Source organism: Asparagus officinalis, chromosome 1, assembly GCF_001876935.1.
Source record: "Asparagus officinalis chromosome 1, Aspof.V1, whole genome shotgun sequence".
NCBI lineage: Eukaryota > Viridiplantae > Streptophyta > Magnoliopsida > Asparagales > Asparagaceae > Asparagus > Asparagus officinalis.
Window position 1 is genome coordinate 131,082,926 of NC_033794.1, and position 19,497 is coordinate 131,102,422.

Consider the following 19,497-nt stretch of genomic DNA (forward strand, 5'->3'; position numbering starts at 1 on the left):
TGGTTCGACGTGCAACTAACGCTCGATTGTCGGTGTTGAATCCTCACTTGTGACACGTTGTCCGACGTCTTGTTATTGAGTTATCCTTAAGAATATTTTTTAGAAAAAAAAATATTCTCCAGGAACTTCTCAACAACAATAGGAAATAGTTTATACTCGTATACCTTATTGGAGTATTTCCGTGCTCAAAATAAGCTGAACCGGCTTGAAAATGAGCCAAAAAAGGCAGTAATTTGGCTCAAACTCAAAATCTTTCTGACCCTTCCCAATATGTGGGAGAGGGGTTAACTAGGTGAGGGATCGAACCATTGATTGATCTGAATTCGTTTCGATGCTTAATTTAGCTCCAATTTGAATTCTGGTTCGAATTTGGTTCAAACTGGTTCGAAATTGACCCAAACTGGTCCAATCTAACTCAATCTGGTTCAATCTGGCCTATTCTGGCTCACTCTGGTCTGGTCTAGTCCAGCCAGGTTCAATCTGGTTCAATTGGGCTCATTCTGGCTCAATTTGGCTCATTCTGGCTCAGTCTGGTCCAATTTGGCTTGGTCTGGTTCAGTCTGGTCTGGTCTGGTTCAGCCAGATCTGGTTTAAGGCTATAAAAGAGGGTTTTTTGGCTTCTTTTTTCTTCTTTTCCTCCTCTCTTCTAGGGCCGGCCCCCCCTCTTCCTCCTTTTTGAATTTTCTCTTCCCTCGAGCGTCTTTTCTCCTCGAAACTTTGATATTTATCCGAGATCTGGGTTTCCTTTTGATCTTGACTGAGAAATCCTTCAAAAAATCATTTTTTAGAATTCCTCTCAGACCCCTCGAGTATTGAAGAGAGTCGATAAGTGAATATTTGTCAGAGGTGTAGTGTTAACGTGACAAGAAGAATATTGCTATGGAAGCAATTTTGAGGACTTATCGCTCTATTGAAGAGAGTCGATAAGTGAATATTTGTCAGAGGTGTAGTGTTAACGTGACAAGAAGAATATTGCTATGGAAGCAATTTTGAGGACTTATCGCTCTATTGAAGAGAGTCGATAAGTGAATATTTGTCAGAGGTGTAGTGTTAACGTGACAAGAAGAATATTGCTATGGAAGCAATTTTGAGGACTTATCGCTCTATTGAAGAGAGTCGATAAGTGAATATTTGTCAGAGGTGTAGTGTTAACGTGACAAGAAGAATATTGCTATGGAAGCAATTTTGAGGACTTATCGCTCTATTGAAGAGAGTCGATAAGTGAATATTTGTCAGAGGTGTAGTGTTAACGTGACAAGAAGAATATTGCTATGGAAGCAATTTTGAGGACTTATCGCTCTATTGAAGAGAGTCGATAAGTGAATATTTGTCAGAGGTGTAGTGTTAACGTGACAAGAAGAATATTGCTATGGAAGCAATTTTGAGGACTTATCGCTCTATTGAAGAGAGTCGATAAGTGAATATTTGTCAGAGGTGTAGTGTTAACGTGACAAGAAGAATATTGCTATGGAAGCAATTTTGAGGACTTATCGCTCTATTGAAGAGAGTCGATAAGTGAATATTTGTCAGAGGTGTAGTGTTAACGTGACAAGAAGAATATTGCTATGGAAGCAATTTTGAGGACTTATCGCTCTATTGAAGAGAGTCGATAAGTGAATATTTGTCAGAGGTGTAGTGTTAACGTGACAAGAAGAATATTGCTATGGAAGCAATTTTGAGGACTTATCGCTCTATTGAAGAGAGTCGATAAGTGAATATTTGTCAGAGGTGTAGTGTTAACGTGACAAGAAGAATATTGCTATGGAAGCAATTTTGAGGACTTATCGCTCTATTGAAGAGAGTCGATAAGTGAATATTTGTCAGAGGTGTAGTGTTAACGTGACAAGAAGAATATTGCTATGGAAGCAATTTTGAGGACTTATCGCTCTATTGAAGAGAGTCGATAAGTGAATATTTGTCAGAGGTGTAGTGTTAACGTGACAAGAAGAATATTGCTATGGAAGCAATTTTGAGGACTTATCGCTCTATTGAAGAGAGTCGATAAGTGAATATTTGTCAGAGGTGTAGTGTTAACGTGACAAGAAGAATATTGCTATGGAAGCAATTTTGAGGACTTATCGCTCTATTGAAGAGAGTCGATAAGTGAATATTTGTCAGAGGTGTAGTGTTAACGTGACAAGAAGAATATTGCTATGGAAGCAATTTTGAGGACTTATCGCTCTATTGAAGAGAGTCGATAAGTGAATATTTGTCAGAGGTGTAGTGTTAACGTGACAAGAAGAATATTGCTATGGAAGCAATTTTGAGGACTTATCGCTCTATTGAAGAGAGTCGATAAGTGAATATTTGTCAGAGGTGTAGTGTTAACGTGACAAGAAGAATATTGCTATGGAAGCAATTTTGAGGACTTATCGCTCTATTGAAGAGAGTCGATAAGTGAATATTTGTCAGAGGTGTAGTGTTAACGTGACAAGAAGAATATTGCTATGGAAGCAATTTTGAGGACTTATCGCTCTATTGAAGAGAGTCGATAAGTGAATATTTGTCAGAGGTGTAGTGTTAACGTGACAAGAAGAATATTGCTATGGAAGCAATTTTGAGGACTTATCGCTCTATTGAAGAGAGTCGATAAGTGAATATTTGTCAGAGGTGTAGTGTTAACGTGACAAGAAGAATATTGCTATGGAAGCAATTTTGAGGACTTATCGCTCTATTGAAGAGAGTCGATAAGTGAATATTTGTCAGAGGTGTAGTGTTAACGTGACAAGAAGAATATTGCTATGGAAGCAATTTTGAGGACTTATCGCTCTATTGAAGAGAGTCGATAAGTGAATATTTGTCAGAGGTGTAGTGTTAACGTGACAAGAAGAATATTGCTATGGAAGCAATTTTGAGGACTTATCGCTCTATTGAAGAGAGTCGATAAGTGAATATTTGTCAGAGGTGTAGTGTTAACGTGACAAGAAGAATATTGCTATGGAAGCAATTTTGAGGACTTATCGCTCTATTGAAGAGAGTCGATAAGTGAATATTTGTCAGAGGTGTAGTGTTAACGTGACAAGAAGAATATTGCTATGGAAGCAATTTTGAGGACTTATCGCTCTATTGAAGAGAGTCGATAAGTGAATATTTGTCAGAGGTGTAGTGTTAACGTGACAAGAAGAATATTGCTATGGAAGCAATTTTGAGGACTTATCGCTCTATTGAAGAGAGTCGATAAGTGAATATTTGTCAGAGGTGTAGTGTTAACGTGACAAGAAGAATATTGCTATGGAAGCAATTTTGAGGACTTATCGCTCTATTGAAGAGAGTCGATAAGTGAATATTTGTCAGAGGTGTAGTGTTAACGTGACAAGAAGAATATTGCTATGGAAGCAATTTTGAGGACTTATCGCTCTATTGAAGAGAGTCGATAAGTGAATATTTGTCAGAGGTGTAGTGTTAACGTGACAAGAAGAATATTGCTATGGAAGCAATTTTGAGGACTTATCGCTCTATTGAAGAGAGTCGATAAGTGAATATTTGTCAGAGGTGTAGTGTTAACGTGACAAGAAGAATATTGCTATGGAAGCAATTTTGAGGACTTATCGCTCTATTGAAGAGAGTCGATAAGTGAATATTTGTCAGAGGTGTAGTGTTAACGTGACAAGAAGAATATTGCTATGGAAGCAATTTTGAGGACTTATCGCTCTATTGAAGAGAGTCGATAAGTGAATATTTGTCAGAGGTGTAGTGTTAACGTGACAAGAAGAATATTGCTATGGAAGCAATTTTGAGGACTTATCGCTCTATTGAAGAGAGTCGATAAGTGAATATTTGTCAGAGGTGTAGTGTTAACGTGACAAGAAGAATATTGCTATGGAAGCAATTTTGAGGACTTATCGCTCTATTGAAGAGAGTCGATAAGTGAATATTTGTCAGAGGTGTAGTGTTAACGTGACAAGAAGAATATTGCTATGGAAGCAATTTTGAGGACTTATCGCTCTATTGAAGAGAGTCGATAAGTGAATATTTGTCAGAGGTGTAGTGTTAACGTGACAAGAAGAATATTGCTATGGAAGCAATTTTGAGGACTTATCGCTCTATTGAAGAGAGTCGATAAGTGAATATTTGTCAGAGGTGTAGTGTTAACGTGACAAGAAGAATATTGCTATGGAAGCAATTTTGAGGACTTATCGCTCTATTGAAGAGAGTCGATAAGTGAATATTTGTCAGAGGTGTAGTGTTAACGTGACAAGAAGAATATTGCTATGGAAGCAATTTTGAGGACTTATCGCTCTATTGAAGAGAGTCGATAAGTGAATATTTGTCAGAGGTGTAGTGTTAACGTGACAAGAAGAATATTGCTATGGAAGCAATTTTGAGGACTTATCGCTCTATTGAAGAGAGTCGATAAGTGAATATTTGTCAGAGGTGTAGTGTTAACGTGACAAGAAGAATATTGCTATGGAAGCAATTTTGAGGACTTATCGCTCTATTGAAGAGAGTCGATAAGTGAATATTTGTCAGAGGTGTAGTGTTAACGTGACAAGAAGAATATTGCTATGGAAGCAATTTTGAGGACTTATCGCTCTATTGAAGAGAGTCGATAAGTGAATATTTGTCAGAGGTGTAGTGTTAACGTGACAAGAAGAATATTGCTATGGAAGCAATTTTGAGGACTTATCGCTCTATTGAAGAGAGTCGATAAGTGAATATTTGTCAGAGGTGTAGTGTTAACGTGACAAGAAGAATATTGCTATGGAAGCAATTTTGAGGACTTATCGCTCTATTGAAGAGAGTCGATAAGTGAATATTTGTCAGAGGTGTAGTGTTAACGTGACAAGAAGAATATTGCTATGGAAGCAATTTTGAGGACTTATCGCTCTATTGAAGAGAGTCGATAAGTGAATATTTGTCAGAGGTGTAGTGTTAACGTGACAAGAAGAATATTGCTATGGAAGCAATTTTGAGGACTTATCGCTCTATTGAAGAGAGTCGATAAGTGAATATTTGTCAGAGGTGTAGTGTTAACGTGACAAGAAGAATATTGCTATGGAAGCAATTTTGAGGACTTATCGCTCTATTGAAGAGAGTCGATAAGTGAATATTTGTCAGAGGTGTAGTGTTAACGTGACAAGAAGAATATTGCTATGGAAGCAATTTTGAGGACTTATCGCTCTATTGAAGAGAGTCGATAAGTGAATATTTGTCAGAGGTGTAGTGTTAACGTGACAAGAAGAATATTGCTATGGAAGCAATTTTGAGGACTTATCGCTCTATTGAAGAGAGTCGATAAGTGAATATTTGTCAGAGGTGTAGTGTTAACGTGACAAGAAGAATATTGCTATGGAAGCAATTTTGAGGACTTATCGCTCTATTGAAGAGAGTCGATAAGTGAATATTTGTCAGAGGTGTAGTGTTAACGTGACAAGAAGAATATTGCTATGGAAGCAATTTTGAGGACTTATCGCTCTATTGAAGAGAGTCGATAAGTGAATATTTGTCAGAGGTGTAGTGTTAACGTGACAAGAAGAATATTGCTATGGAAGCAATTTTGAGGACTTATCGCTCTATTGAAGAGAGTCGATAAGTGAATATTTGTCAGAGGTGTAGTGTTAACGTGACAAGAAGAATATTGCTATGGAAGCAATTTTGAGGACTTATCGCTCTATTGAAGAGAGTCGATAAGTGAATATTTGTCAGAGGTGTAGTGTTAACGTGACAAGAAGAATATTGCTATGGAAGCAATTTTGAGGACTTATCGCTCTATTGAAGAGAGTCGATAAGTGAATATTTGTCAGAGGTGTAGTGTTAACGTGACAAGAAGAATATTGCTATGGAAGCAATTTTGAGGACTTATCGCTCTATTGAAGAGAGTCGATAAGTGAATATTTGTCAGAGGTGTAGTGTTAACGTGACAAGAAGAATATTGCTATGGAAGCAATTTTGAGGACTTATCGCTCTATTGAAGAGAGTCGATAAGTGAATATTTGTCAGAGGTGTAGTGTTAACGTGACAAGAAGAATATTGCTATGGAAGCAATTTTGAGGACTTATCGCTCTATTGAAGAGAGTCGATAAGTGAATATTTGTCAGAGGTGTAGTGTTAACGTGACAAGAAGAATATTGCTATGGAAGCAATTTTGAGGACTTATCGCTCTATTGAAGAGAGTCGATAAGTGAATATTTGTCAGAGGTGTAGTGTTAACGTGACAAGAAGAATATTGCTATGGAAGCAATTTTGAGGACTTATCGCTCTATTGAAGAGAGTCGATAAGTGAATATTTGTCAGAGGTGTAGTGTTAACGTGACAAGAAGAATATTGCTATGGAAGCAATTTTGAGGACTTATCGCTCTATTGAAGAGAGTCGATAAGTGAATATTTGTCAGAGGTGTAGTGTTAACGTGACAAGAAGAATATTGCTATGGAAGCAATTTTGAGGACTTATCGCTCTATTGAAGAGAGTCGATAAGTGAATATTTGTCAGAGGTGTAGTGTTAACGTGACAAGAAGAATATTGCTATGGAAGCAATTTTGAGGACTTATCGCTCTATTGAAGAGAGTCGATAAGTGAATATTTGTCAGAGGTGTAGTGTTAACGTGACAAGAAGAATATTGCTATGGAAGCAATTTTGAGGACTTATCGCTCTATTGAAGAGAGTCGATAAGTGAATATTTGTCAGAGGTGTAGTGTTAACGTGACAAGAAGAATATTGCTATGGAAGCAATTTTGAGGACTTATCGCTCTATTGAAGAGAGTCGATAAGTGAATATTTGTCAGAGGTGTAGTGTTAACGTGACAAGAAGAATATTGCTATGGAAGCAATTTTGAGGACTTATCGCTCTATTGAAGAGAGTCGATAAGTGAATATTTGTCAGAGGTGTAGTGTTAACGTGACAAGAAGAATATTGCTATGGAAGCAATTTTGAGGACTTATCGCTCTATTGAAGAGAGTCGATAAGTGAATATTTGTCAGAGGTGTAGTGTTAACGTGACAAGAAGAATATTGCTATGGAAGCAATTTTGAGGACTTATCGCTCTATTGAAGAGAGTCGATAAGTGAATATTTGTCAGAGGTGTAGTGTTAACGTGACAAGAAGAATATTGCTATGGAAGCAATTTTGAGGACTTATCGCTCTATTGAAGAGAGTCGATAAGTGAATATTTGTCAGAGGTGTAGTGTTAACGTGACAAGAAGAATATTGCTATGGAAGCAATTTTGAGGACTTATCGCTCTATTGAAGAGAGTCGATAAGTGAATATTTGTCAGAGGTGTAGTGTTAACGTGACAAGAAGAATATTGCTATGGAAGCAATTTTGAGGACTTATCGCTCTATTGAAGAGAGTCGATAAGTGAATATTTGTCAGAGGTGTAGTGTTAACGTGACAAGAAGAATATTGCTATGGAAGCAATTTTGAGGACTTATCGCTCTATTGAAGAGAGTCGATAAGTGAATATTTGTCAGAGGTGTAGTGTTAACGTGACAAGAAGAATATTGCTATGGAAGCAATTTTGAGGACTTATCGCTCTATTGAAGAGAGTCGATAAGTGAATATTTGTCAGAGGTGTAGTGTTAACGTGACAAGAAGAATATTGCTATGGAAGCAATTTTGAGGACTTATCGCTCTATTGAAGAGAGTCGATAAGTGAATATTTGTCAGAGGTGTAGTGTTAACGTGACAAGAAGAATATTGCTATGGAAGCAATTTTGAGGACTTATCGCTCTATTGAAGAGAGTCGATAAGTGAATATTTGTCAGAGGTGTAGTGTTAACGTGACAAGAAGAATATTGCTATGGAAGCAATTTTGAGGACTTATCGCTCTATTGAAGAGAGTCGATAAGTGAATATTTGTCAGAGGTGTAGTGTTAACGTGACAAGAAGAATATTGCTATGGAAGCAATTTTGAGGACTTATCGCTCTATTGAAGAGAGTCGATAAGTGAATATTTGTCAGAGGTGTAGTGTTAACGTGACAAGAAGAATATTGCTATGGAAGCAATTTTGAGGACTTATCGCTCTATTGAAGAGAGTCGATAAGTGAATATTTGTCAGAGGTGTAGTGTTAACGTGACAAGAAGAATATTGCTATGGAAGCAATTTTGAGGACTTATCGCTCTATTGAAGAGAGTCGATAAGTGAATATTTGTCAGAGGTGTAGTGTTAACGTGACAAGAAGAATATTGCTATGGAAGCAATTTTGAGGACTTATCGCTCTATTGAAGAGAGTCGATAAGTGAATATTTGTCAGAGGTGTAGTGTTAACGTGACAAGAAGAATATTGCTATGGAAGCAATTTTGAGGACTTATCGCTCTATTGAAGAGAGTCGATAAGTGAATATTTGTCAGAGGTGTAGTGTTAACGTGACAAGAAGAATATTGCTATGGAAGCAATTTTGAGGACTTATCGCTCTATTGAAGAGAGTCGATAAGTGAATATTTGTCAGAGGTGTAGTGTTAACGTGACAAGAAGAATATTGCTATGGAAGCAATTTTGAGGACTTATCGCTCTATTGAAGAGAGTCGATAAGTGAATATTTGTCAGAGGTGTAGTGTTAACGTGACAAGAAGAATATTGCTATGGAAGCAATTTTGAGGACTTATCGCTCTATTGAAGAGAGTCGATAAGTGAATATTTGTCAGAGGTGTAGTGTTAACGTGACAAGAAGAATATTGCTATGGAAGCAATTTTGAGGACTTATCGCTCTATTGAAGAGAGTCGATAAGTGAATATTTGTCAGAGGTGTAGTGTTAACGTGACAAGAAGAATATTGCTATGGAAGCAATTTTGAGGACTTATCGCTCTATTGAAGAGAGTCGATAAGTGAATATTTGTCAGAGGTGTAGTGTTAACGTGACAAGAAGAATATTGCTATGGAAGCAATTTTGAGGACTTATCGCTCTATTGAAGAGAGTCGATAAGTGAATATTTGTCAGAGGTGTAGTGTTAACGTGACAAGAAGAATATTGCTATGGAAGCAATTTTGAGGACTTATCGCTCTATTGAAGAGAGTCGATAAGTGAATATTTGTCAGAGGTGTAGTGTTAACGTGACAAGAAGAATATTGCTATGGAAGCAATTTTGAGGACTTATCGCTCTATTGAAGAGAGTCGATAAGTGAATATTTGTCAGAGGTGTAGTGTTAACGTGACAAGAAGAATATTGCTATGGAAGCAATTTTGAGGACTTATCGCTCTATTGAAGAGAGTCGATAAGTGAATATTTGTCAGAGGTGTAGTGTTAACGTGACAAGAAGAATATTGCTATGGAAGCAATTTTGAGGACTTATCGCTCTATTGAAGAGAGTCGATAAGTGAATATTTGTCAGAGGTGTAGTGTTAACGTGACAAGAAGAATATTGCTATGGAAGCAATTTTGAGGACTTATCGCTCTATTGAAGAGAGTCGATAAGTGAATATTTGTCAGAGGTGTAGTGTTAACGTGACAAGAAGAATATTGCTATGGAAGCAATTTTGAGGACTTATCGCTCTATTGAAGAGAGTCGATAAGTGAATATTTGTCAGAGGTGTAGTGTTAACGTGACAAGAAGAATATTGCTATGGAAGCAATTTTGAGGACTTATCGCTCTATTGAAGAGAGTCGATAAGTGAATATTTGTCAGAGGTGTAGTGTTAACGTGACAAGAAGAATATTGCTATGGAAGCAATTTTGAGGACTTATCGCTCTATTGAAGAGAGTCGATAAGTGAATATTTGTCAGAGGTGTAGTGTTAACGTGACAAGAAGAATATTGCTATGGAAGCAATTTTGAGGACTTATCGCTCTATTGAAGAGAGTCGATAAGTGAATATTTGTCAGAGGTGTAGTGTTAACGTGACAAGAAGAATATTGCTATGGAAGCAATTTTGAGGACTTATCGCTCTATTGAAGAGAGTCGATAAGTGAATATTTGTCAGAGGTGTAGTGTTAACGTGACAAGAAGAATATTGCTATGGAAGCAATTTTGAGGACTTATCGCTCTATTGAAGAGAGTCGATAAGTGAATATTTGTCAGAGGTGTAGTGTTAACGTGACAAGAAGAATATTGCTATGGAAGCAATTTTGAGGACTTATCGCTCTATTGAAGAGAGTCGATAAGTGAATATTTGTCAGAGGTGTAGTGTTAACGTGACAAGAAGAATATTGCTATGGAAGCAATTTTGAGGACTTATCGCTCTATTGAAGAGAGTCGATAAGTGAATATTTGTCAGAGGTGTAGTGTTAACGTGACAAGAAGAATATTGCTATGGAAGCAATTTTGAGGACTTATCGCTCTATTGAAGAGAGTCGATAAGTGAATATTTGTCAGAGGTGTAGTGTTAACGTGACAAGAAGAATATTGCTATGGAAGCAATTTTGAGGACTTATCGCTCTATTGAAGAGAGTCGATAAGTGAATATTTGTCAGAGGTGTAGTGTTAACGTGACAAGAAGAATATTGCTATGGAAGCAATTTTGAGGACTTATCGCTCTATTGAAGAGAGTCGATAAGTGAATATTTGTCAGAGGTGTAGTGTTAACGTGACAAGAAGAATATTGCTATGGAAGCAATTTTGAGGACTTATCGCTCTATTGAAGAGAGTCGATAAGTGAATATTTGTCAGAGGTGTAGTGTTAACGTGACAAGAAGAATATTGCTATGGAAGCAATTTTGAGGACTTATCGCTCTATTGAAGAGAGTCGATAAGTGAATATTTGTCAGAGGTGTAGTGTTAACGTGACAAGAAGAATATTGCTATGGAAGCAATTTTGAGGACTTATCGCTCTATTGAAGAGAGTCGATAAGTGAATATTTGTCAGAGGTGTAGTGTTAACGTGACAAGAAGAATATTGCTATGGAAGCAATTTTGAGGACTTATCGCTCTATTGAAGAGAGTCGATAAGTGAATATTTGTCAGAGGTGTAGTGTTAACGTGACAAGAAGAATATTGCTATGGAAGCAATTTTGAGGACTTATCGCTCTATTGAAGAGAGTCGATAAGTGAATATTTGTCAGAGGTGTAGTGTTAACGTGACAAGAAGAATATTGCTATGGAAGCAATTTTGAGGACTTATCGCTCTATTGAAGAGAGTCGATAAGTGAATATTTGTCAGAGGTGTAGTGTTAACGTGACAAGAAGAATATTGCTATGGAAGCAATTTTGAGGACTTATCGCTCTATTGAAGAGAGTCGATAAGTGAATATTTGTCAGAGGTGTAGTGTTAACGTGACAAGAAGAATATTGCTATGGAAGCAATTTTGAGGACTTATCGCTCTATTGAAGAGAGTCGATAAGTGAATATTTGTCAGAGGTGTAGTGTTAACGTGACAAGAAGAATATTGCTATGGAAGCAATTTTGAGGACTTATCGCTCTATTGAAGAGAGTCGATAAGTGAATATTTGTCAGAGGTGTAGTGTTAACGTGACAAGAAGAATATTGCTATGGAAGCAATTTTGAGGACTTATCGCTCTATTGAAGAGAGTCGATAAGTGAATATTTGTCAGAGGTGTAGTGTTAACGTGACAAGAAGAATATTGCTATGGAAGCAATTTTGAGGACTTATCGCTCTATTGAAGAGAGTCGATAAGTGAATATTTGTCAGAGGTGTAGTGTTAACGTGACAAGAAGAATATTGCTATGGAAGCAATTTTGAGGACTTATCGCTCTATTGAAGAGAGTCGATAAGTGAATATTTGTCAGAGGTGTAGTGTTAACGTGACAAGAAGAATATTGCTATGGAAGCAATTTTGAGGACTTATCGCTCTATTGAAGAGAGTCGATAAGTGAATATTTGTCAGAGGTGTAGTGTTAACGTGACAAGAAGAATATTGCTATGGAAGCAATTTTGAGGACTTATCGCTCTATTGAAGAGAGTCGATAAGTGAATATTTGTCAGAGGTGTAGTGTTAACGTGACAAGAAGAATATTGCTATGGAAGCAATTTTGAGGACTTATCGCTCTATTGAAGAGAGTCGATAAGTGAATATTTGTCAGAGGTGTAGTGTTAACGTGACAAGAAGAATATTGCTATGGAAGCAATTTTGAGGACTTATCGCTCTATTGAAGAGAGTCGATAAGTGAATATTTGTCAGAGGTGTAGTGTTAACGTGACAAGAAGAATATTGCTATGGAAGCAATTTTGAGGACTTATCGCTCTATTGAAGAGAGTCGATAAGTGAATATTTGTCAGAGGTGTAGTGTTAACGTGACAAGAAGAATATTGCTATGGAAGCAATTTTGAGGACTTATCGCTCTATTGAAGAGAGTCGATAAGTGAATATTTGTCAGAGGTGTAGTGTTAACGTGACAAGAAGAATATTGCTATGAAAGCAATTTTGAGGACTTATCGCTCTATTGAAGAGAGTCGATAAGTGAATATTTGTCAGAGGTGTAGTGTTAACGTGACAAGAAGAATATTGCTATGGAAGCAATTTTGAGGACTTATCGCTCTATTGAAGAGAGTCGATAAGTGGATATTTGTCAGAGGTGTAGTGTTAACGTGACATCTGTGGGGGAAAGAATATTGTAGCGTCTCATTAGGGAGGACTGCTGAATATCTTATCATCGGAGCGATGAATTGTGATACTTGTGATTTGAACAAGATTGTGGAATTTTATCAACCCATTTAAGAAGGGCTGATAAATTGGATATTTACCACTCTGTTGGGGAGAGTTAGTAAATTGATCATGACTTGAATGATTTTGAAGACTTATTGTTCTTCTGATGAGAATCAACAAGTGGATTTTGACAGAGGAATCATTGTTACAACTATGTAAACAAGACTCAGGCTCTGTAGGATATGACATCCGTCTGAGGTGTAGTATTAACCTGACGATGATTTAAATCCAATGTGGTCCTTTCGCTTGGGATAATTGTACTGCAAACAAGGTGACCTTGCGTTGAAGGTTCGAAACGCAGAATTAAGAACCATTGCAACGCAGGTCTAGGCCTGGCGTTTGGAAAATTTGAACGCAGAGGTAATTCTGCGTTAAAGTCTTACTCGACTTTATCCATTAACGTGTAATGATCACGTTTTAGAGTCCCAATCTGATTTAACAGCCCGACGGCTGTTATAAATAGCCCCGTAGGGTCACATCAAGAGTTATTCAACTCTTTTTGCCTTGCTTAGTTCCAAGAACGAGAATTCTCGTTTCTGTTGATTTTCTGCCAATTCTCTCCGACGAACTCCGTCTTCTCCGATTGAGATCACCCGCATGGCGCCCAGAAGGATGAGTTCGGGTTCCAAGAAGGTCGTCAAGGCGACTTCGGAGGCGCCGTCGGCCGATACCACCGGCGATGTCGCTGCTTTGACAAGAGCTCCGACATTGCCGTCGCTGTCGCATGAACTTTGTTGCCGTGGTAAGGGGCGGCTATGGCAACTTGTTTCGACAAGTTCTCTGAAAACCCTAGATGGGTTCTCCTCAACGAGGAAGATGACTCGTTCTCCATCAGAAACGCAGAGTTATGGCTCTGTGTTACAAATTGGAAACGCAGACTTAAGACTGCGTTTAAAGAACATAGAGTTAATTCTCTATGTCAAAACTTGGGAACGCAGAGTTTAGGGCTCTGTGTTAAAATTGGAAACGCAGGCTTAAGACCGCGTTTAGGAAACATAGAGTTAATACTCTTTGTTGAAATTGGGAACACAGAGTTTAGAGCTCTGTGTTAAAAATTGGAAACGCAGGCTTAAAGTTCTGCATTCAAGAAACATAGAGTTAACTCTCTTTGTTAAAATTGGGAACACAGAGTTTGGAGCTCTGTGTTAAAAATTGGAAACGCAGGCTTAGAATTCTGCGTTCAAGTGTTGTAACGCAGGATTTAATTTCTGCGTTCAGGTGTTATAACGCAGGATTTTATCTCTGCGTTCAAATGTTGTAACGCAGGATTTAATCTCCGCGTTCAGGTGTTATAACGCAGGATTTTATCTCTGCGTTCAAATGTTGTAACGCAGGATTTTATCTCTGCGTTCAAATGTTGTAACGCAGGATTTTATCTCTGCGTTCAAATGTTGTAACGCAGGATTTTATCTCTGCGTTCAAATGTTGTAACGCAGGATTTTATCTCTGCGTTCAAATGTTGTAACGCAGGATTTTATCTCTGCGTTCAAATGTTGTAACGCAGGATTTTATCTCTGCGTTCAAATGTTGTAACGCAGGATTTTATCTTTGCGTTGTTCATTTCATGTTAGCAATCTCTTTATACTGCTAACTGTTGCTTTTGATTTTTACAGTGCTTTTTTCCAATGTGCCACTTCTGCCGGAGCAGCACTTCAACTACACTGATGATCCCGAAGTGGGGAGAGCTTTTGGTCTTCATAGAGAAATTCCTCTGTGCACTTTCCCGAGTTTGGAGCGGGAACATTTAATCAGGTTTGCCGAGTGTTCCACCCTTAGGGCTTTGATCACCGATCTGGATCTGGAAACTCCTGCGGGTCTGGATCAATTTGTCAAACCCTCATTCTTATTTGGTGATCATATATCTGCTGATGGGCAAGTCGGGTATGTAGAAGACTCCCGGATGCTGCGAAGAGTCGATGATCGTTTACTCTTCCTTCCCAGCATGAAGAGAATGTACCCGCTTTCCTACTTCCTGAGTGTTGGTGGTCGTAGGGGCTTGGCCTTCGATCTCGTCAAGGAGAAAGAGAACGTTTCGTTTGGCTCTGGTCAATCATCTCGTGTTCAGATTGACGGACAACTCAAAGGTCTGCGACCTGGTAGATTTGAGATAAAGGATCCCACTCAGGAGACACCTCTTCCAGCGAACATTTTCATACGCCGGCTTATTGCCGCTCAAGGCGAATTTTCTACACAAGCCTTCCGTTCTCCTGGCTGGTTGTTTTCTGGAGAAGATGGTTGGTGGACTCGGATGGTAGATTTTATCCTTGAGGAACTCAAAGAGCCTCTTACTCAGTCTGGCCTTATGATACCAGTACAGGCCACGAGACGTGGGATTACTCAGAGCTATCCCTGCTTCTTCGCTATGCTGGAGCGATACAACCCGGATAGCTGCACCTTTTTTACACCTGTTGGGGAGTTAGGATTTGCTCTCCACGAGATGTATGCTGTATCAGGACTATCCTTTGGGCAAGTGCCCTATGAAGAATTTGTTCCAACAACTGAAGAGCTATCCATCTTGAGGGCTGCTCATCCAGAGATATACAGCACTTTTTGGGAGTTGCTATGTCATTTCCACATTTGCGCTCAGGTCGCTGGGATGCGTGGGGGTGGTCTTATGCATACCGCCTGGGCAGATTATTTGTTTCAGAACCTGGGTCAGAAAGATTTGAAAGTGACCCGTCTTGGCGTAAGCTCTGCTAAGAGTATCAAAGCTCGCATCAAAACTCCTAACGCCATTTATAGGAATACGCGCTTAGAAGATGGATTCGAAGCCGACAGTGAATTTGAAAGTTTCCATTATCAGGCTGCAATTCCTATTTCTGACACGGCCCTTCTCGCTGGTTTCTTGATGCTATGGTTGAAGCGGTGTGTTGTGCCGACGAAGCCAGCTGAATCGATCTTGGTTGAGGTCGTTTATCCAGCCGTTCTCCTGGCTCATGGAAGACCACTAAGCCTTCTCTCGGCAATGACAGGTTGTCTGCAGAGGGGCTTACGGGATTTGGTTTCTGAACTCCTCGACGTCCAGGAGATGATTGTTGCTGGGAGGAAAGTTTGGAAGACTTCTCAACCCCGCACACCAATGCCCTACACTTATTTAGTGGCTTGGTTTGTGCTGCACTGTCCCTCTTTGATGCGGGGGATTATACATACTGACGAGACCTCTACTCCTTTCGTGCAAAGGCTCGAGCCAGCCACGTGGACGACTGCGTACATAGTCCGGGCTAGGCAACTTTTGTCTTCGGAAGCCAGTTATGATCTCTTTTGCTGTCGCCCTTGCTTTGATGGGGCTGAAGAAGAAGGCCCGAAGTTTGGCGACGTAGTCTTCGAAGGGTCCTCGCTTTTAAATACAGGGACCTTCCAATGGCTTCTCACTATCAGGGTGGGTTATCTGGTTTTCAGAATAGGTGAAAGATGCATAATTGAGCCTTACGTTCCTTCACGTTTTGCCCGACAGTTCGGGTACGACCAGCTTTACGTTGGTAACCCTAATCCACAATTAGCTCACATCGGGAATCTGTATGAAGGAGCTCGTGCTTGGCGTTTCTTTATTGCCCGAGGAACTCATGCGCAGTTTACTCTGCCTAATCTGCCACCTAATTGTTCCACTGTAGCAGATTTCCGCAATTGGTTTGATAAAGCTTCTCTGATCCCAGAATATGACATTTATACTTCATGTATAAACGAAATCCGAGAGCTTTATAAATCAAGAAGTGGTTCCGGCAGGACTCGACTCCCAGGGATAGAGGATTATCTGTCCTGCGAACGAGAGGCGTCCGGAATCGAAGAAATCTCAGAGGAATTACCCGCTGCTAAGCCTTCTGAAGAAGAGAACACTAGAGAGGTTCTCAAAGGAGCATTCTCTCCCGAGCCTCGTTCCTTGAGATCATCAGGGAAGCGGGCTCTTACTGCTGAGGAGGTAGGCGAATACGATAGAAGAATTCGTAAACGAAAACCTGTCGCAGCTAAGAACTCTAAGAGAGCTAAGCTGATGGGGGACGCCATGAAGTCTGCACTTGCTTCGTCTCCCGAAAACAGCGGGGATACTATACCTCCAGCTGCTCCTCCTAGTCCTGAAATCCTGACAGGTGGGCAGGGATTGATTGTCCCAGATTCAGTGCCAGATGTGCCCGAAAAGATATCATCTAAAGCTGTAAACGCTCCCATTCGCACTGATTATGAGAATTGCTTCACTTATCCGCCGACTGCTCCACCCCCAAGCTCGGAGACTTTGAGGAAACTCATCGAGCAATTAGAGTACTGGATGCAGATGACTATTGATGTCGTTAGTCTCGGGGACGTGAGTTTCAAAGTCTTCGAACCCCATCTGCTGAAGTGTCTTGCCAAGATTAGGGACCAGGGGGATACATCGTGGACTGAACATTGTCGCGAGAGCATTATTGTTCTGGAATACGAATTGGAATTCCTTTCAATGCTACAACGCGATGCCATCGAACCAGAAGTGGATCGGGCTCTTTCTCAGGCCAGAGCCTTGAAGGTACAGCAGCAAGAAGCTCTTCAGAAGAGTCTAAACGAAGCAGATTCTCGTATTACTCGCCTGCGCGGGGAACATCTTCAAGTGCAAGTGGACTTGGGCACTTTTGCTGCAGGTATTCGGGATACTGCGATTGAGCTTACCCGTGCTGGTATCGAGCAAGCTCAGATAACTGCTCGATTAGCGGGCGACATGGAAGTCATAAAAGGGTTAATTGCTTATTGTGACGGGCTTTTCAAGGGCTATTGTGATGAGCTTGTTGCTGCTGACAAAGTTAGGCGGGAGATTGCAGAAGCAGCGCCAAATGAAGAGGAGCTCAAGAGCAAGATAACAGAGGAAGTCAAAAAGGCTCGTGAGGAGAAAATATTGGCGCTGAAAGCTAAACTCAAGTCTTTTAGACTGATGAGCTCCGATGTTTAGGACTTGGATTGCTTTTTAGCTAGGAATAATTTTGTATCATTTTCGTTTCGATTCATTTTGTATTCAAATCAAAAATATTGAATGAAAATGATATCATTTTGGCTCTCATCATCTCTTTTGTTGAAATCTGGTTCAGGACAATGAAAAGTAAAGCAAATGCCATAAGTATAGTGTTAACCTGGCATGAAATTGAAATTTTCTTTATTATACCGATTCTAGCAAATTTCAATCGTCAGAGGTGTAATGTTAACATGACGAAATACAAGACAGGGTTACATTATAAATAGGCAACCCCCAGCCTGATTTAGCTGGGGTTCAGGGGGCTACATGATTTATGGGAAGTATCTCTTAAGGAACTTCCCATTGATTGGCATCATGAGCCTATCTCCTTTTTGATTGATGAGACGATAAGCTCCATTCGAATAGACTGATTCTATTACGAAGGGCCCCTCCCATTTGGGATTGAACTTCCCTTTGGTTTTGTGGGTCATTACCATGGGTCGTCTGTTGGCCAAAACTAGATCGCCTTTCCTGAAAATCCGTTCCTTGACCTTTTTGTTGTAGGCCTTGGAAATACGGGCTTGATACAGCTCAATCTGTTGCTGCGCTTGAAGTCGTTTGTCATCTAGAGCTTCAAGTTCTTGCAGACGTCGTTGATGTTTTTCTTCTTCTGTTAGTCCAGTTGTGATAGCAACTCTCAGAGAAGGGATCTGAATTTCCAATGGCAGTACAGCCTCGCAGCCATATACCAAAGAGAATGGTGTAGCTCTTGTAGGGGTCCTCACTGTTGTGCGGTAAGCCCACAGGCATTCACCGAGTCTTTCATCCCAATCGCGCCGGCTCTTGGAAACAAACTTTTTGAGAAGCTTCACTATGGTTTTGTTGAAAGCTTCTGCAAGACCATTTGCTGGTGGGTAATACGCCGTAGATGCAACACTTTGGATTCTGAATTTATCACAAAATCTCTGAAACCCAAAGCTGACGAATTGTGTCCCGTTGTCGTGAACTATTCGTCTTGGGACTCCAAAACGATAGATGACGTGATGTTTGATGAACTTGATCACGTTTGAAGTCTTGACTTCTTTTAACGGGATTGCCTCCGCCCACTTGGAGAAATAGTCGGTCACGGCTAGAATGAACCGGTGTCCTTTGGACGTCGGAGGGGAGATCGGTCCGACGATATCCATGCCCCACATTTCGAATGGCCAAGTCGCCGATGTGGGGTGTAAGTTCCCCGGTGCTTGGTGAATAAAATCTCCATGAATTTGGCATGCGTGACAACGTTTAGCGTAGTCAACCGCGTCTGAAAACATCCTCGGCCAATAATAGCCGATTCGTCGGAGTCGATCTCCTAATTTAGCTCCAGGTTGATGAGCTCCGCACATTCCGCCGTGAGCTTCCTTGAGGGCCTCTTTCGCTTCCTTCCGAGAAAGGCATCGAAGTAAGATTCCATCATGTGATTTACGATACAAGACTTGAGAAACTGCATCATAATAGAATTGGAGGGCCTTCCGTTTGATGGCAGCCGCTTCCTTAGGGTCATCGGGTAGAATTCCATATAGGGCATAGTCGATGTATGGGAATCGCCAATCCCTAGATTCGAATTCCATAAATGCCGTACAGACTTCTCCCGACGTCATCTCGTCTGGGTTTTCCTCTATGGAGATCTTGGAAAAGCACAGCTTACGTCCCATGACCGGGATCGTCGCTTCCACTCCTGGTGGCAAGGCTAGTGAAGTTGCCAAAGAGGCTAAGGCATCAGCATATGCATTCTGAGCTCTTGGCACATATTCAATAAAGAAGCCTTCAAACTTTTGAGCTTGCTCTAGCACCGCGAAGTAATACGGAATCAAATCCTCATGACGTACTTCGTACTCTCCTCGGACTTGATTAACGATGAGCTGAGAATCACCGTAAGCCTCAAGGTGCTGAACATTAAGTTCTTCAGCACATTGCATTCCTAATAGCAGAGCATTATACTCGGCTACATTGTTGGTGCATGGTTCGATTAAAGAGAATCCCCTTGGGATTACGTGGCCGTTCG